This window comes from Ictalurus punctatus, chromosome 6 (genome assembly GCF_001660625.3).
Source record: "Ictalurus punctatus breed USDA103 chromosome 6, Coco_2.0, whole genome shotgun sequence".
Classification (NCBI taxonomy): Eukaryota; Metazoa; Chordata; class Actinopteri; order Siluriformes; family Ictaluridae; genus Ictalurus; species Ictalurus punctatus.
The window spans coordinates 1,813,479-1,832,696 of NC_030421.2; the positions used below are offsets into that span (position 1 = coordinate 1,813,479).

General features: G+C 42.3%; 1 long non-coding RNA gene across 1 annotated transcript in view; it reads left to right on the plus strand.

Moving 5' to 3' along the window:
• Positions 1–18,023, plus strand: part of LOC108266277 (uncharacterized) — a 39,030-nt gene extending 21,007 nt beyond the window's left edge. The window contains exon 3 of the long non-coding RNA XR_001812851.3: positions 17,793–18,023. This is a non-coding gene — a long non-coding RNA (uncharacterized LOC108266277). The remainder of the gene's footprint in view (positions 1–17,792) is intronic.
• The last annotated feature ends 1,195 nt before the right edge of the window (positions 18,024–19,218 follow it).

Below are 19,218 nucleotides of genomic sequence, written 5' to 3' on the forward strand. Positions count from 1 at the left end.
TGTGCAGGGATGCTGCTGTCACAGTGAGGGCCCCCCGGGGTCAAATTGGTGACTGCGCTGTGATATCACTCTGTGCAGGTTAGTGACTGAGCTTGTTTCCTGCAGGAAATGTGTCAGAGTGACTGATGAGGGCTGCATTGTTCGACCTGCGCCCAGATTTTGTTTTACTTTCCTTTACTTTACGTCAGGGATGTGTACCATTGCCGACACAAGCCCCTTCACACCCAGGATAGGTCCAGTTGCAGTTGGCAGCATGATTAGAGCCCGACGTATGATCTGGGATCATCCTGGCACAAGGCACACTGCCTGGCACAGGCTTTGTTTTCCTGCAGGTGGATTATGGGAGCTTCAGAGAGCCCTTGTCAGGTGGAACTGTGCCACACGAGCTCTCACAGGAGCACTAAGGCCATGTTGATGCAGCAGCAGGCCATTGCCTCCAGCTCTTCCCATTCCCCTGCTTGTATTGGCAGGCTGGCTGATTTTCCGCACTTTTTCCCCTGTGCAGACTAACTTTCATCTGCTCTGAAAGGGGGTCAGAGTTCACAGGCACTCCGCACCCTCGGCTCAGATCAGAGTGTTTATCAGCGCAATGATTTACATTTGATATTGAGGAGCCTCCCCAAACAGAGCTATTAAGCTGACTGGGTGTGCACCCTGATCAAATAACCTCACGCTTTTATGTGTTTTCATTTATTTGAAGCCTGGTGTTTTTAATACAGACATTTAACCATGTTTTCTTTTCTTGACCACAAATTTTGCTCATTAATCTGCCATTAATAATCTCATTAATCTGCCATTAATGCCCACGTTATTTTCTATGCTCTCTTTGTGAGACACGGACTCTGACAGATATGATCATAACTGTGGCTGTTAATAGTGCTGAATATGAATATGATTTGCCAATTGATATATAATTGTGCGTTTCAATAGACGACGCACTTACTCACCCTTAGCCATGTAAGAAGATCATCTCTGCTATCATTGCATCTTGTTCGATCTTTGTCCCTGAACCCCCAAGCCCACCCTCCCCCTCTTTCTCCCATCTTCGTCCCTTTCTCCATTCCTCCTTTCCTCTGCTGTGAAAGGGGTTCTAATTATTAAGGGACCGGTTCAGTGGTGCCCATCAGAGCGTGGGGCTTCTGCTCCTCTCTGACTAGGCCTGGGTCAGATTGAACCAGGGGCCAGGGCTGCCCTTTGCGAGTTTGGAGATTTATTCTAATAAGTACCGCACTTTTGACAGGTTAAAAGCTGACCTCTGCCACCCGCCAGATAGCCCAGTGTCAGCGTCCTTGTGTTCCCTGTCCGCTCCTATCGGTGGGGCAAGGAAATGTAAATTAAATGCAGCATAAAAATAGATGATGGGTCATGTACTTCTTGGTGTTTTTCTCTTTTTTCCTTCTTTTTTCCTCTCTTTCTTCCTAATTCTCTCTCTGATAGAGATGTTGTTTGGCGTTTGATCCAGGCAAGCTCTTCCAAGGCCAGGAGAGGACTCTGAATTAATAGCATTGTTGAGTTACTGTTACTGGCTTTCTCTGCAATGCCTCTGAAAGACACTGTACACTTCATCAGTATTATTGTAATGCTTTTGCTGTAGGTTATTTGGCAGCTGCTGCACCCCACTGGCAAACTCTATTCATGCTGCCCTCCCTTTCACCACTGCCATCTCACAATTGATTTTCTCCTTCTCTCCACTAACCCGGCCCATTCCTTTCCGATTGTTCGATATGAAACATTTTAATTTCTCCTCCTCATGCCTTCACTTTGATAATAATCAGCTCTCCTATTATTCTCATCAACCTCACTCGTTCGCATCCCCCCATCTCTTCTCTTTTCTTTTTAACCGGTCATGAGGATGAGGTCCAAATAAATCCCAGCTCATTTGTAGCACTCTTCATTTCTTTTCTCATCAAAATTCCACAGTAATCTCCCCAAGCCTGCATTTAGCTTGTTTTAAGGCATTAGTATTAGTCTGTGTTTGTTGAATTTTTCTGTAGATGCCGCCTTTGATCTGAGGCTCAGATGTACCAATGTAGAGAGCATTCAGAGGGTTCGGCTGCTTCTTGTGTTGTACGATGCTGTTTGTTCTGCATGTTAATAGATTTAAGTGGCACATCTTTCAAGTCATAACATCCCACAGATGCCACTGTATACATGAATGTTATTGGTTTAGTGGAGCAATCAGCCGTATCTTTACCGCATGGAGGAGAACACTCATTATGGAAAATATGGCTAATCTGATAGAACCTGACTATGAAGCACATCCATAATGTTTTTTCATTTCTAGCTCTTTAGACATGTTCAGGTGCACACAGTATGAGGATGTATTGGGATAACTGTACAAATTTTCCATGAACTGTGTAATTACTGTAATGTGTCCCATCTTATCTTGTTTTTTTTTTTGTTTTTTTTAACCTGTGCTCCTCTGTTTGTTTGCGTCTTTGTCCAGTTATGTGTTGTTACACATACAAATCAGTCTTACTCCCCATATTAGATGTTTAGGGGTGTCCCATTGATTTCTGAATCAGAGTGTGCCTGTAATGTTCTTTGCTAAATGGTCAGATCAATGACTGCTGGCTTTGACTATGCATTACAAGCTCCATGGGCCTCCTGTGTTTAAGACAAGGCTCTGCAGAGCAGAGCAACTAGAAACTGAGGATGAAGACGGCAACATAGAACCTGTTTTAGGCTGTCATATTTTGTACAATTACTTAGTTTTTATTTAATAAATAAATAGTGCAGTTGAATTAATGTGGCTATAAAAAAATCACTAATAATAATAATAACGAGAGTTCTCCCTGTCACAGATGGACATAGGGCCCTTGCATGTCATAGCCAAAGCAAACCGGTAAACATAGGTCTCAGTTTTAAAGCCTGGTGCAATAGTCACATCCATCTAATCAGTCCCCAGTGACAAATAAAAATCTCAGTTTTGATTTAAATCACACAATGCACAGCAAAGATATGATCACTATTGCAACACTTCCTGCTGCCAGTTGGTGGCGCTACGACCGTGCCCCACATTAGTCACATCCATGTGTTCAGCCCCCAATACCAAATATAAATCTCAATTTTGACCTAAATCACACATTGCAAACCAAAGATATGAGCTCTTCCTATATCATAAGTTTATCGCCTCGTCATGGCAACACCGTGCGAAATATATCAAAAATCCTTTCACAATTTAGCAACTTCACTGTCAGTTTAACATCTTCAGTGGCAGGATGTTGGTGATGTTTGGTGCCTGTCACATAAATCCCCTACGAGGAGTATTTCGGAATCCAGAGCAAACGAACCAAATGTCCGACTTCCTGTTGGGCGGAGCGAATACAAGCCAAAGGGAAAATTGTCTGTCATGATGAGAACAATGTCCCCACCAAAACATGTGATAATCGGACAAACTGTGGGGCAACCTCAGCGATAAACTCATTCGGAAATGTTAGGGGGTGCTTTGGAATCCACGTTTATGTCGAATTACGATAATAAATCAAAAGATATCCTAAGACAAATGTATCTCTAAACTTTCATAAGTTTCCAGCCATCGTAAGCCCCTCAAAACACCACGGGAAAATTTTCAAATCCTAATTCTATCCAACATTTCTGACTTCCTGTTAGGTGGAGTCAAATAAACCCAAGTGAACTTTGTCTTACATGATGAGATCAATAACCATACCAAATCTTGTGCACCTCTGAGCAACTTCATCCCAGCCACTGACTGCGTTTGGTGGCGCTGTAGAGCTCCTCGACCACAACCAAGCCTAAAGGCTACATAACTTTTTGACTTTACGCGGTTCTGATGTGTGTGCGAAGTTTTGTGAGTTTTCATGTATGACAAATGCCTAAAAAATGGGTGAATGAGTTAAAAATAAATAAATAAATAAATATTATTAATAATAATAATAATAATAATAATAATAATAATAATAATAATTGTGAAAAAACATTCCAAAAACAGTAGGGCTATAGCGCCTCCGGTGCAGCTCAAGGTCTGCACCGCCAGTGCTCGGGCCCTAATAATAGTAGTAGTAGTAATAGTTGGTTTGGTGGTTGTTGTGGTTGGTGTTGGTGATAGTGGTGGTGTGGTCTTGCATGTGGTGTGTGTTGAAGGATTTCTGGTTACTACTGTGCGTCTCTGAAGCTCTGTCTGTTCCCGGCTGGCCAGGTTGATTAGCTCGGTGTGCAGATGTGAGCACAGTGTTTCTTTAGGAGGCCTCTCAATTAAGCCTCTCACGCGCTGGGGGTGGGACGGAGCTTGGCAGCCATTGGCCAGGCCCTGATAAGACAGCTCTCCACCCCACTGATGCCATTACCATGGCTTCCATTAAAGCTCATTTTCGAGTCTGAGCTGGTGCTTGCCACAAACTCTGCCAATTCGAGCATCTTTGTTTCGCTATTGATTACATTTCAGCCAGCTTTCCTGCGGCCCCGCACTCCCTGCAGCTCCAGACTGGAAAATTCATTTTGGTATAGTGCAGGAGTGCATCAATCTTTAGTGCTGCGAACTAACAACACGCATCATTTTACTTGACCCCTGCAGGCTGACCTATGACCCCAAAATTCCTTGGCAAAGTTCAGTGTGTTCCCACTGCCCACCTGGAGAGCCTGTGGTCTCTGCCAGGCGTCTCTGCATTCATCACACTGCAGAAAGGGTTACAGGCCACAGGTACAGCAATTTAAGGTCCTGAGTATGTCCACTGCGGATGTTCACTATTGGGCTGTGTGGTAGCGTGAGAAATCCTTGTTTTAGTAGCATCTGATTATTAGAACTGGGATGTTTTGGGTTTTTTATTTATTTATTTATTTATTTATTTAATTTTAACTTCTGCTCTCAGTTTGAAATATAAAGAAATACAACAGATTTGTAAGAGTGTTAAACCTACCAGCGAGATGAAAAAAGAGAGATGGAGGGGAAAAAGGAGTAAGACAGAGCTGCCCAGCTCCCCTGATGGTCTCCAATGAATAGGATTCGGCACAGTCCTGCGTCAACGCGCTGGGCAATTCTCCGCCATTGAGTCTGTCTTTGTCTCTCCACAGCCCCCACAATAGGATGTCCCCTATTGGCCACTGGATAAATATTGCCTGGAGTGGGGCCAGAGGTGTGTAGCAGCTGTATCAGGCTTAAATGGAAATCAATGCTGAACTATAGAGACGAGGATTGCGGATGTTGCCGGCTGTTCCCTGCCTGGAACGCAGGTGTTGGCGTTAATGGCAAGGCCAGCACAATCGCGCAATCTCCCGAAGGTCAGGACAGGGCATGTTTACCTCAAAGCAAACTCTTCTGATAGTGACTGAAGTCTTATGTGTGACTCCTGCTTTCCCTCTTCAACTTCGCCATGCTGTAGGTGCTGCTTTTGTGCCTCGATTTATGAACAAAAAAGACAGCACATCTGGATGTCACCACTCAGTAACTGATTCACAGGTTATAAAAAATACCGGAAAGGAAGGGTTTGGGATTTCCTCCATTTCACAAATATGCGAATAAATTAGAATTAATTACTGGACAAGTATTTTTCCAGAGCTATTTTGTGCTCTCCTGGTATAAAATAAAATCTGCACTTTAATACCCTTTAAGAATACTAATTTAGACTTAATGTAAATAACCATGAAAGCAAGCAGGCTAATTTTAGCCTTGCCTATGTTTAGGCTTCTTGCTATTAAGTGTATTATCTCACTGCTGAACTCTCACCTCAAGGCCCGCTTTAGTGTACTGAAGCTGCTGATGAATTTTATTCCAACCGGAAGCCTGTCTACTAAATGTTGTTTTTATTTTTCCTGGGATCTGATTAATCTGATTTGAAAAAAAAAGAAAAAAAAAAACCCATCCACAGAGCTGATTTGCTTCTCCCTTCGCCAGCCAAGCAGAACGGGTGCTGGTTAAATAGGAGTGTAGTAGCAGACTGGAGCGGGGCCTGTGGATGTTAAAGGGGTTAATAGTGAATTCTGGAGAAACGGCGCATCAAGCTGTTTCAGCTAGCAAGGCTCTTCTAAAGATCTGATTCAGTCTTTTGTGAACTGCTTCTTATAGTAATTATTCTTCCATGTTCAGTTCCAGATTATTTCTGAGTGGACTACATTAATGCCTATTATTGGGGAAGAGTTCGGTGTATATATCATTCTTCTTCCTCTTATTATTATTATTATTATTATTATTATTATTATTATTATTATTATTATTATTATTATTATTATTATTCATTTGCTCATGCGCATCAAATATCTTTTTTTTTTTTCATACAGAGCCTGTCATTAATAATACATGTTTCCTGAATTTATAATATCATCTTGTCCACAGCAAGTCTACATTTGATATTACATTAAAGGCCTTGAGGAAGAAAAACATTTTGCAGAATCTCATCACTGGCATTTCTACACACACACACACACACACACACACACACACACACAAAAAAAAAAAAAAAACATTTATCAATTAAATACCGGGCAACATGTTTTACTCTGAGATATGCTTACATCCCTTTTTCACAGCCCATAAATGAAAATGTCTTGAAATGTATTTTCTTTGACACTTTGTTCAGATTTTATTTTTATTTATTTATTTATTTATTTATTTTTCAAAGAAAAGAAACAGAAAAAGAAAAAGAAAAATTGGTCCCCCCCCCCCCCCCCCCCATTTGATTCTCTGTCTTTCCCTCTTTCTTTTATGATGCTAATTTAATTCAGTCTGAGGGGCGGCAAGCAGCAGTCTCTTTTAATACTTCTTCAAGTTTCTTCGATAGAGACTTGTAAGACATCACATTTGCTCTCACCTTTCTTGGGGGATAGAGAGCAAGAAGAAAGATCAATGATTTGGTGAATCTGAAGTTTTATTAAAAGCACTTTTTTCCCCCCCTCTCTCTGTCCTGGCCGTTTTAAGTGGCCCATCTGTCTAAACATCGCTCTGCTTTTTTTCTGATCATTTCCTCAACTTATTCATGAACCGCAGGAGTTCGGCTTTGTAGTCTCCATGTAGCTGCTTCAGTCTACCCCCACTGAATACTGCTATGTGCCTGCATAAAATATCTTTTTCACTCACCCTGCAAATTCTCTGAATTATGTTCACATGAATGGCAGACTTTCTGTTTTTTTTTTTCTTCTTCTCTCTTCGCCCTTCTTCCTCTCTATCTCTCTTTCTCCCACCCCCATCTCTTTCTCTCTCATCCTGTCTGCGCGCCCCTTCATTGAGGATTTGTATGCACAAAGTCACTGCGGTGACTACAAAGCATGCCGCATTATTCTTGATCATTTTTCAGCCCCCCCACTGTGCAAGTTATGAAGAAGAATTCCTTAATGACGCATTGCCTATTAACAATGTCAACATGTCCCTCTATTTTTCCTTTCAATTGCTCCAATAAATTGCCCAAAACACTTAAGTGTGTTTAACATGACTGGGTGTTTTAACAAGACATATTTAATACGACATGTAGCAAACGGTACGCTTAGATGTTGGATAATGTCTCTGATGCCTTGTTTCTTAATGTTTTTATGTTGTTGTGGGGTTTTGTTTTCTTTTTTCTCCTTTTTTGAAAGCTGAAACATGCTACTGAATTAATTAATTAAAAAAAAAAAAAAAGCACACAGACTCATTCATTCAGTTTTCTTGGCACTTCTGTTGAAGTATGACTCATTTGTGACTCTTCACTGCATCACTGGCCACTGAGTGGGCAGCAGTGTGACTGGCCTCTCCTGTGAAGCCGTAGCAAGGACAACGTGTGAGCTCTTTTTTTTTTCTTTTCCCTCCCCCCAACATGGCTTTGCTTCAGCTCAAATTCAGTTAACGAATGCTACATGTCAATACGCTCTTCTCACTGCTAGTTTGTGGACAGTTTGTTCAAAAAATCTGTGCCATGAAGCACACCAATATCACAGATGCTCAACTTTACAGAAAATGTACCACCACTCCATTCACCCCCCGTGGAAGTGTTTGTCAGTCTGTGCAGCAAGGCTCTAGAACGAGGATGCCACATGGACACGTTCCAGCCAATCGAATTACGGAAGCCGAGAGCACGATGGTGAATGGCTCTTCACTAAACTTCTCAGTTCTCAGCATCCCGGCTGCCTCTCCTCCCCACCTTTTCATGGCATGTATGCACTGTTTTAACGTCCCGCCTACACTGGGCACGACCCGTAGCCGTTACAGGGGTCTGAACCCACTGGCTGTCTGCCAAAGACAGTATTTTTACAGAGGCACCACATGGACTGCCTGAGGGAGATAGTGTGACGGTGTGGGTTTCACTGGGCCAGCCTTACGCCTGCCCATCTTAAACACCTCATCTGGCTGATTGCACACTAAGCTGACTGCGGATGAAGTCCCGAGCAGCCGGCGTCACATGCTGCCTTCACAATAGCCTGGGCAGCTGCCAGGAAAGCCAATCTGTAAATGCTCTTAGGAATGTTTATTATAATAAATGTCTTCCAGTGCTGCAGTGAAATGAGTCCAGATATGAACTTTGTATATGTTCTTGAACACCAGAAGTAAGGTGAAAGGGTGTAACACAATGCCGCTATTTGTATCTGTATCTATTTAGTGCTCCAAATATTCTGTATCTGTAGATATTCAGATATTTTTAGCAATATTGGCCTCTTATTTGTGTGCCTACCTGGCCGCATACCTAACGAATTTAGCTGGTTCTCTTTCGCAATATATAAATACAGCTAAATCTAATTTAAACCACCGCAACCCTGACCAGGCAGTCAGGAATGAATGAGTGATGCACGTCCATGTTAATGAACTTTATTTGCTCCACAAGCTTAATATCTGTCCTTCTTCTAAAACATTCTCCTTGTGTGATAGTGTTTTTATTTTTTGTTGTTGTTGTCGTCGTCGTTTTTTTTTTTTTTTGCGCAGGATCACAATCCCGAAACACACCTTTAGACTCCAACGGATACCTTAAGAGCCTTTCTGTCAAGCTATCTGTTTCGGTATCGGTTTAAAATACGACGTTACTATAATGTATTGATACTATAATGGAGTTATATTTGGCATTCATATGTGAAAATTGAAAGTAAATGATGGATAATGCTAGATTGTTGGATTTGCTCCGACAATCCATTTGTTGTGCTGATAAGTGCAAATCAGAGAACTATCGGTATTGTCTTGTGTTCCTGTATTGTCCCATTAAGTCCTACAGTAGTGTATGAATGATGGATTTGTCCCGAACATGAGGCCACTGTCAGAGTGCCAGCATTGTGTCTGATAGAAACAGGGTAGAGTTGAGGAAGAGGAGGCTGCCCTGCTGTCTCCCCAGGGCTGGGGTCAAGGACCTGGAGCCATTCCAGCCGCTAGTCATTGTCATGGACTATCCACTACTCCGGAAGCACAAGGAGAAACTGATCCTTACTGTATATTTGCTAAGAGGTGTGAATAAATAATCTGACTATAGGTGTATTATTAGCAAAGTGGTTTCCAGCAGTAGCGTTAAACCCGGCCTTGTTGCCGTGTCGCCGAATGCATTATCTATGCGTCCAACGCCAGAGACTTATGCCAGATCTAGGACGAGAAGATGCGAGCTTTGATGTGTGGACTGGAGCGTTACATCGTTAGAGACACTCTATCACACTATATCTTAACTGACTCTTCATTTGCATCTTATTTTGAGTACTAAGACAGTGCAGTTAATGTGGAAGCTTTGTCTGATGCAGTGGACTTTGTTACACTTGACTGGTTTGCCCTTTAAAATCTTTGGTAGTCTTGGAAGCATTGTTGTAGTTTATTGTGTCATGAGTAATTCTAGCTGACTTCAAACGGTTCGCCCGGACAAACTATACTGCTGGGAAGAGCAGTGAAACTTAAATGACACAAATCATCATGTTTAGGGTCATGAAATGTGAATCAAAAGTCTTTTCTTTCTACTCTCTTCTTCTTCTTTTTTTAACTGGCATGATCGTCTTTGTCTTTGCTTAGCTCTAAATTTGCCTATGACCTAGTTTAGGTCACATGCAGTTATTACAGATTCGAAGGAACTTGATCCTAAGCAGAGCCTCCCAGAAGCTGGTGAAATATCTGCAGACAAATGGCTGCTGGTTCCTAATGTGCTTGCTCCAAGCATGTGGGAACAGCCGAGGTGCGGAGGGAGCAGTAATGGATCGTGTTTGTGTTTCTTAATCAACCAAAGCAATATCTCAGAATTAAGGACAAACGAAGGGTACATCTTCACTGGAAGCTAAGCAGATTTTGGAGATATTATAACGAGAGGAAGGGTCCAGGGTGGGTGCATTGAGGAAAAAATTCTGTTCCTACTCCTCTTTGTGTATGTGTGTGTCTTGAATGAGTGTTAATTGGCTGGTGCTATGATGCCATAAGCATGCTATACATGGCCTGTTAGTGACTCAGTGGTGAGGAGGCCAGGGAGAGATGGTGGATAATGCAGGCATTGTTTCACCAAGTCGCCACTGCTCGGCAGGTGGTGGGAATAGTCAGTCGGCCTGGAGGATGGGGGGCAGTGACCGTGGCTGTCTCCTACTCCGCATCAACCTCCAGTCCATTGCCTGGCTTCATCAGCCCCCTGTGCTCCCTGCACATCCATCCATCCTTGATCCCTTGTTTCCTGACACATTCCTCCCATTCATATTCAATCCCTCACTCCCTTGAGTCACTACCACACTCCTTCACACAGTCACACTTGTACCTTCAAGTCTGCAAACTGGGCTAGGTATGCACATTTATGCATGTAAGAATGTCAGCGCACCAAAACAAGTTGTTTTGGTTTGTCAGCTGTCACCAAGCCCATGAAATGGTGTTTTGTAAATGACTGCCAGCTATGTCACATTAACGACAGTAAGTGTAGCTTGGCAGGGGTGGTGTAATCCCACCAGCAGAGAAGACTGGCATGTAAAAACGGTCCGGCACGCGGAGGCATCCGCTTACAGCCTCGAATACGTCGACACTAGCTTAGCCTGAGTATAATTTGCAGACGAAACAATATTCCTTGCAATTGTTAAACCAGTTTATGAGCAAGCATGATGCAACACAATAGAGATTTATAGCTGAAGTGCATCATGGAGCGAGATACCCTTCTCCAGATACAGTGTGTGTGCAGCTGCATGACCCATACAAGGACCACCTTTTGGCCTGCAGTGTGCACTATCAATAACATCAGTGTGTGATGCATAGCACTTTATTGTCCATACTACCATACGAGAAACTGGCTCTACATCACACGCTCGCTCTCTATGTTGTTTAGTATTTAAACATCCCATACTAGAGCATGCCTTTGTCGTTGCTTTTGGCCTGTTTTTACGCCCGTAAACGTTATATTGCAGCAGGCTAAGTCTGATGTGCGGATGTGTCTACATAATGGTGGAAAAAGTGTTCAAGATTGAGAAAACATTTTCATGGACAGCCATCAGACAGAAATCCAGAGAGAGTTTATATATATATATATATTGCTCTTACTGTTTTGTTGTGTTCACAATTACTTGTGAAATTAGTTTTTCTAATCTTGCTTAGCAACAAGCAATAACCAATGACAGATTTTGTGCATCAAACTCTTCAGGGAAATCTTATGGCCTCTAATTAAACAGATTAGAATTAATTTAACCAAGGCCTTTGTCGTCAGAGAAAGCACCAAAAATGTACGTGGAGCATTGCCTACCTTAAAGCTCATTACAAAACTCATTAAAAGTTAAGAATAAATAAGGACACCTCATCAAATGTGCTTGGTCTGAGAACTATGAACTAATTAGTTATATTAAAAGTAATCATTTATTGATAAAGAAAATCCTATCACTATTAGAAAATGAGCACTAAAATACAAATATTCTCCCGAATATGGACTTCATCTGTAAAAATGCAGTAATCTTTATCTATACACTCACAGAGAACTTTATTCGGAACACCTGTGCACCTATTCATTTATGCGATTATATAATCAGCCAATCATGTGACAGCAGTGCAATGCTCAAGTCATGCGGATACAGGCTAGCAACTTCAGGTAATGTTCACGTCAACCATCGGAATGGGGAAAGATTTTTGTTTGACCGTGGCATGATTGTTGGTGCCAGATAGGCTTGTTTGAGTATTTCTATAACTGCAGATCTCCTGGGATTTTCATGCATAGCAGTCTCTAGAGTTTACTCAGAATGGTGCAATAAAGAAAGAAAAAAAAACATCCAGTGAGCAGCAGTTCTACAGACAGAAACGTTTTGTAGACAAAAGAGGTCGACGTAGAATGGGTTCGAACAGATTGGTTCGAGCTGACAGAAAGGCTATGTTAACGCAGATCACCACTCTGTACAATTGTAGTGAGCAGAAAAGCATCTCATTATGCACAACAGGTTGAACATTGCTTATGGGTGACGGGTGACAACAGCAGAAGACCACATCAGGTTCCACTTCTGTCAGACGAGACCAGAAAGCTGAAATTGCTGTGGGCACAGGCTCACCTAGACAGTTGAAAACTTGAAGAACCTAGCCCGGTCTGATGAATCTCGATGTCTGCTGATGTGCACACATGGTAGGGATGAAATTTGGTTCCAACAGCATGAATCCATAGACCCACCCTGCCTTGTGTCAACAGTCCAAGCTGGTGAAAATGGTGTAATGGTCTGAGGAATGTTGTCTTGGAACACTTTGCATATCTTCTAATGAACAATCCCAGCATGACAATGAGTTCAGTGTTCTTCAGTGGCCTTCCCAGTCACCAGACCTGAATCCAATAAAACACCTTTTGGATATGGTACAACTGGAGATCGGAGCATGGAATATGCAGGAATTGCGTGACGCAATCATGACAACATGAACCAGAATCTCACATTCCCCTCACACCTCCAGGGTCGGGGGTTCGAGTCTCGCCAGGGCCATGTGTTTGTGGAGTTTGCATGTTCTCCCCGTGCTGCAGGGGTTTCCTCCGGGTACTCCGGTTTCCTCCCCCAGTCCAAACATATGCGTGAGTGTGCCCTGCGATAGATTGGCACCCTGTCCAGGGTGTACCCCGCCTTGTGCTAGATGCTCCCTGGGATAGGCTCCAGGTTCCTGGTGACCCTGAAAAGGAGTAAGTGGTAGAAGATGGATGGATGGATGGATGGATGGATGGATAGTGTATATGGTGTATATGGATCGATGGATGGATGGTGTGTGTATATATATATATATACATATATATATATAGGATGGTATTATATTGTTCTTTTTTCTTCATAAAGAGATAGAGAGTGAGGGTCATTTGTAACTAAGATTTAGAACCAAGTTTTAACTGCTTTCGACATGATCTGTTTATTCTTCCATGTTTTTTCTCTCTCTTTCTCAACGAGGAGCGTTAATGTTGTGCCATTTTCCACATGACAGGTTGTCAAACATTCAGTTCACATTAGCACAGAGAGGAATGCCTCATCAGAGCATGCCTCTCTCTGACCTGTCTCTGTTTCAGTGGCTTGTCAGTATTCTGGACCACAGCTGTGTAGGGTTCTGCCAGGGCTCGGGGTACCTGGCTAATAGCACGTCCGTCAGCTGCCATCTGAACAAAAGTTCATTACAAAGTCACTGTGGATAGTGGATTTAGTTGTATTCTGCTATTCTTTTTGTTGTGGCTGTTGTCATAACAAGCCAAGGTTGATCTCGGCAAGGAGGTGTGTGAAGTTTCAAGCAAAACAGCAGGAAAATGCAAACAGAGAGGGGTTTAATCCCTCCCGAGAAGCTCTCCACACCCACCCCTTTGATCTGCCTCCAATCGAGTCTGCTCCATAACCCTGCCCTCCCTGACACTGCCTTTAATAACACCAAACACTATCATTTCTACTATTTTTGCATACTCAAAAACAATAGCCTCTACCTAATGATGTCCAATGATGAACTCCTCACACCTGCACCTATACTTTGCTCACATCACCATGTTTGATGGACGTGACATTTCTGAGAATATGAACCAGGTTGACATTCAAGCATAGCCGAGGTTTTGCTTGAATTTCCTTTCTAACCTACCTTTATGCGTGTCTATGAGTGAGGCAGCAAAGTAATGATAAGTACAGGTATTTATCATTAACATAAAGCACAGATGCTGCGTGGCATGGTGGCACCCAGTTTATGCAATCTGATGCAAATTTTCTGGAATTGTAAAGGGTTCACGCTCCTCATGGCCTACAACAGAGTCCCTTTCAAAAAGGGTTCCAGTTTGAACCCCATTACACACTCTGTACCATTCCTTGTCACTCAGATGGTACTCTTAAACGTACTCCGTTTGTGCCTTTAGTTTGGATCTTTTACCTAAAATAAAGTGCTTGTAGTGTTGATTTAAAGCTGCAGTACTGAAATTCTGTCTCTCTATCGCCATCTCTGTTTGAAACCTGAAATTGCAAGTTATTTGCAGAGTTATTTTTTTTACTTGGGTTGTGCTTCAGAACTGCTCCTCTACGCAGATGAATCTGACGGTTTGAGGTTTTCCTATGGGCTGTATATTAGCTCCAGTACAGTAAACTTGATACGTAACTGAATCAAGCAAACAAGTGTTCTAATGCTAGCTAGCTACCTATTGAGCCACAGGTCTCACCTGTTCAACAACAACAAAAAAAGCCGTCTGTGCGTCAGTCTTCACTCCCTTCAGATGTTGGAGTTTTCGCCACCTCTCGAAAACCATGCTGATATTTATTCTCCCTTTAGCACGGGCTCCGTCGCTTTCCCTTTTTGACTGCAGGCTCTCGAAAGATCGAGGCTACTTGTTTTTGACAACAGCTGATTCCCCAGATGTCAACGATAGTTGCGTTTGGAACTATCCAGATTAAAGAATGCATCGAGATGACGAGTTTAAATTCTAAGCAAGGACAAGCTACTAACACTTCACCCGCACATGCGATATAGTTGCCAGGTCTTCTTATTTCTGTTTACGAACGTGATGTAACCACACAAATTCTTAATTAGAGTATGGTCTTAATCGGATTAAGAGTGGATTATTGTCGTCCATGTAAACGCAGCTATTTTTTGTGGTGGAAATTTTATCTACAGTGTGTGTACTTTGCCAATATTGAATGTTATTTTTAGTCTACAATATAAATCTGCAAAAATGTTGCAATTACAGTAACAATTACTGCAAAAATTATTGCATAATTATGAGATTGAGATGTCTAGTGAGCCTGATCAGAATCATTGAACCTCCATTTTTTGATGGCACTATCCACTGGTTTGCTATCTGTGGGTCTCAGTGCTGGAACTCTTCAGTGCTTCTCTGTGTAGCCTTTGTATTTGCTGGCTTGTGTGAACAGTGTCCAATGGCCATGATGTTTGGACATATGCACCCTGTGTCTTTGAGCAGCCTCAGCTGCATAAGCTGCCCCACAGGAAGCGCTGTCCACATGCTGCCCCACACATGGTCTCAATCATGGGATCATATGGCCCTGATGATGGTTTGTTGCAACAGAATTCATTCTGCGCTCACCCATAACCAGAGATGCCAAGACTTCAAACGGCATGGTCTCAAAAGGTTTCGTAAAGTTCACAAGTTTTACTGTTGTTTTGAAGTCGACGCTCCTCTTTGTCCGAGCACAGGCTTGTATTGACACAACTGGCTTGGTGTGGAACACAGCTCCCCCAGCCAGCAGGCCCCGTCCGTAAATAATGCTAACGGCTTTGAGACCAAGATGTCTTCCACAGAGAAAGCTCTCAAGCGCTAACATAGTGGACATAAGTTCAGATAAGTCGAAAAAAAGTTATCCAACACCTATCACCTGTGTGAAAACGAATTGACCCCATGTAGTTAAAATCTGTTTTAAACTTAAAATCTCTACTTAAAAACTAATGTTTGCATCACACATTAGAATGAAAAAAACCATGTGATCTCGGTTATTGACTCTGGCATCGTTGCTGGTGCCAGGTGGGCTGGTTTGAGTGTTTCAGAAACTTCTTCCAGGCTGAAATATCCTGGGATTTTCACATTCTGGAGATTGCACAGAACGGTAAGAAAAGCTCAACACATCCCGGTGAGTGGCAGTTCAATGGACCGAAACACCTTGTTCAGTCCCTCCAGGATTTCGCGTTTTTTCCAATTGCAAAAATTAACGCAAAATCAAGCAAACACCGCAATATTCAGAGGCGCTTTTGGTCATTTTTCAAAATGACCACAGATTTTTTTGCAGATTTGGGCCAAGACACCTCATGTGATGTAATCACAACGCACATGCAGACAAAGCCCACTTCAAGTCACATTCGTCGAACATGCTTACGGCTAATAGGTCACGTTTAGCAATAAATATCACTGCGAAAGACAGTTTTCAGACGTCATATATGAACATGAACTGAAGCTCTTGACCTTATGCTTTACACTGCTGCCACATGATTGGCTGATTGGATCAATGCGTGAATGAGCAGGGGTACAGGTGTTCCTATTAAAGTGGCTGGTTAATGTATAATGATGTGACTTTTAAACTGACGTTTTTTTCCCACTTGTATCATTTGATTCTTTTGGTTAGCGTTGAAGGAAAGGTCAGACCAAATACACTAAATATCATGTTTCTATAAATTAAAGTTATTTGTCTGCAGTGTATGGACTGTTTTACATTGAGCTGTATTGTCCTCTGAGTATAAAGCCATCCTGATGATGTACGGCTATGTGAAAAGATATTATATTTACTTTGTGACGAAATGTTAGAACTATACTCTCACTGTCTGAAATGTTTCTGGAAACCAAGCTGCCCCGTTTCACGCTTTCTTTTCATCTTGTCCTCTCGAGTACCATATCTCAGAGCGCTTTGTCCTCTCAAGTACCATATCTTGGAGTTTTTTTGACACGACTGTTAGCTGTTGGCCTCCTTTGAAATCCATTGTGTCGTAATTCTTTGCCCTGTTCTCACTACGGCGCTCTTAGGGCCTGCGACTAATTCATTGGCCACTTGAGACTTTTGAGCTGCTGAGGCCATTTTGAGCTGCTTACTGTGTCGCCACACAGCCAGCACTTACGCTCAGTGTGTCATTGCACTTTGGCTTCAAGTGCTGCCTATTAAACATGTACACACTTCTCACTAAAGGAGCAAGATTGTGATTTAAATCCGTGACTTGATGACTAGTGGATGTAAGTGGAAGTGGTGAGGTGGGACACTTGGGTTTGTGTGTGTGTGTGTGTGTGTGTGTGTGTGTGTGTGTGTGTGTGTGTGTGTGTGTGTGTGTGTTGAGCTACTTTTTATTTGACATTTGGAAAGACACAGTCAGTGAGAGCTCAACGGCTGCGCAGGGGTCAGCCTACCATCTTGACTACCCAAGGAGAAGGAAATATGCCCAGTGGCACATGCTATTTTCGCGAGCTGCTACCTTTACGTGACGTAACCCCTGCCGACCTCTGGAGGAATATACATTACCAGTGGGCCATGCCTATAGGCCATGCAAACACATTTGTACAAGTTTTTGTCGATTAACTAATTCAGAAGTGAGCTTCATTATCCCACCTTCCTTAATTAAGATCACAATGCAAATTCCTTCATTAATAGTGACACGGACAATTTCTCTCCAGCTCCACGGGGACGCGATTATATGCAGGCCCCGTTGAGCAGGTTGTGAGGTGTCATCGCATATTCAAATGCCGTACTTGTTTAATTGCAGTAAATGTAGCATGTCCGGATAGGTAGAGGAGTTTTGAGGACCGGGGCTGGCACCCCTCCGCTCCCCCAGGCAGCTGTGTACGGGGTCCTGGCTGCTCCCTGGGGGCCTCTGAAGGACTGTGTTGTTGGACTCTTGTCTTTTATGGCAGCAGCCGTAAACATGACAGGTTGTTTGGGCACCATCTGTTTAAAATGGCTGCCGCATGGTAACAGGGAGATGAACTTGAGAGCTGCTTTGTGTCTGTCTGCACGCTAACAGTCTTGTCTCTGCATCTCCGCAGGTGGATATTTGACGGGAGAGGCACAAATGTGTCCAGCCAATGGAACCTGGCGTCTGCTTGCATGCCCATCAACACCGTGGACTCCTACACATAAACGGATTTTCAAACATGTAACGGAGAAAACTAAGCAGATCTATTTATGACTGATCCATCTGATACGCAGAGACATGTGCTTGTTGGTTTCCTTTTGACTAAATCGCTCTCCCTAAAGAGTCACGGATTTCAAATTAAGGTTGCGATGTGAGGAATATGCAATTCAGATCATCCTGTGTGTAAGCTGTGAGGACTTCACTGACCATTACCTGACCTCCTGGTGTTTGAATTTTTACCTCCATACCACATATTTAACTATGAGCCTAAGCCAGATCTCCATGGCCGCATTTTTTATTATTATTATTATTATTATTATTTAAAAAAAGATCAATTTTAAGTATCCTGGGTCATATTTGAAACTTGAGATGCACATCAGTATGCAGACCTCATATAACTGCAGACCTAAATGCTATTCAGACAGTTGCGTGCGACTAGAAGGCGAGTTTGCCAAAAACAGGAGTTTGTCGCAGTCATGTACGATTCTGACCTTGAACGTAAGATGATGATTCTTGCGTGATATCAGCTTGAGAAAAGAGTTTTGGGGCTTTAAATACATCAGCAGCTACGGGATTGTATTCAAGGCCAGTATTAAATACACAAATATGACATGATTAATGCCGCGTTAACTAATTGTATTATCCTTGTAAAGTCCAAATATTTATTTATTTATTTATTTATTTATCTATCTATTTATCTATCTATCTATCTCTCAAACTCTTTGACCGAGTAGATCGGGGCAGAGGTAAACGCTCGGTCAGCTTTACCATTCAACCTGTGGGTGTTCTTTATCGAGCAAATAGGAATTAAGAAAATCCTGGCACTAGTTTATTCATTTGCAACTCAAAATAGTGAATTACAAGAATATCCTGAACATCCTATATCATGCACACGTTATGGTCTCATGACCTCCTTTTAATATCTTGTGGCTAGGCAAAACTATCAGACCACAAGTTAATGAAATAAAATAAATGTTTACATTTATAAACATTTTTAGAGAGAATGTTTACCCCTGCCCAAGCTTCATGCTTTCTGCCACATCAACAACAACAAAAAAGATGTAATGGAGTTCTTTTGCAGTGGTTAATGTAATAATTACTGCTATAACTATTCATGCATCAATATTTTGGTAAAAGACTCGTATTAGATGGTGATTAGATTATTTGAATGCTTGCTGTTTATATGCAGTTATTTATTTTACATTTGTTTATTTGTATTAATTGATCATATTGCATTTGACAGAAAGGGGGTCAAAAAGTGATCAGATTCTTCAGGGCTTGAAGGCAGGTGCTTTTGTTTAAAGCCACGGGTCTAGACACTGTTAGAAAACCTCATG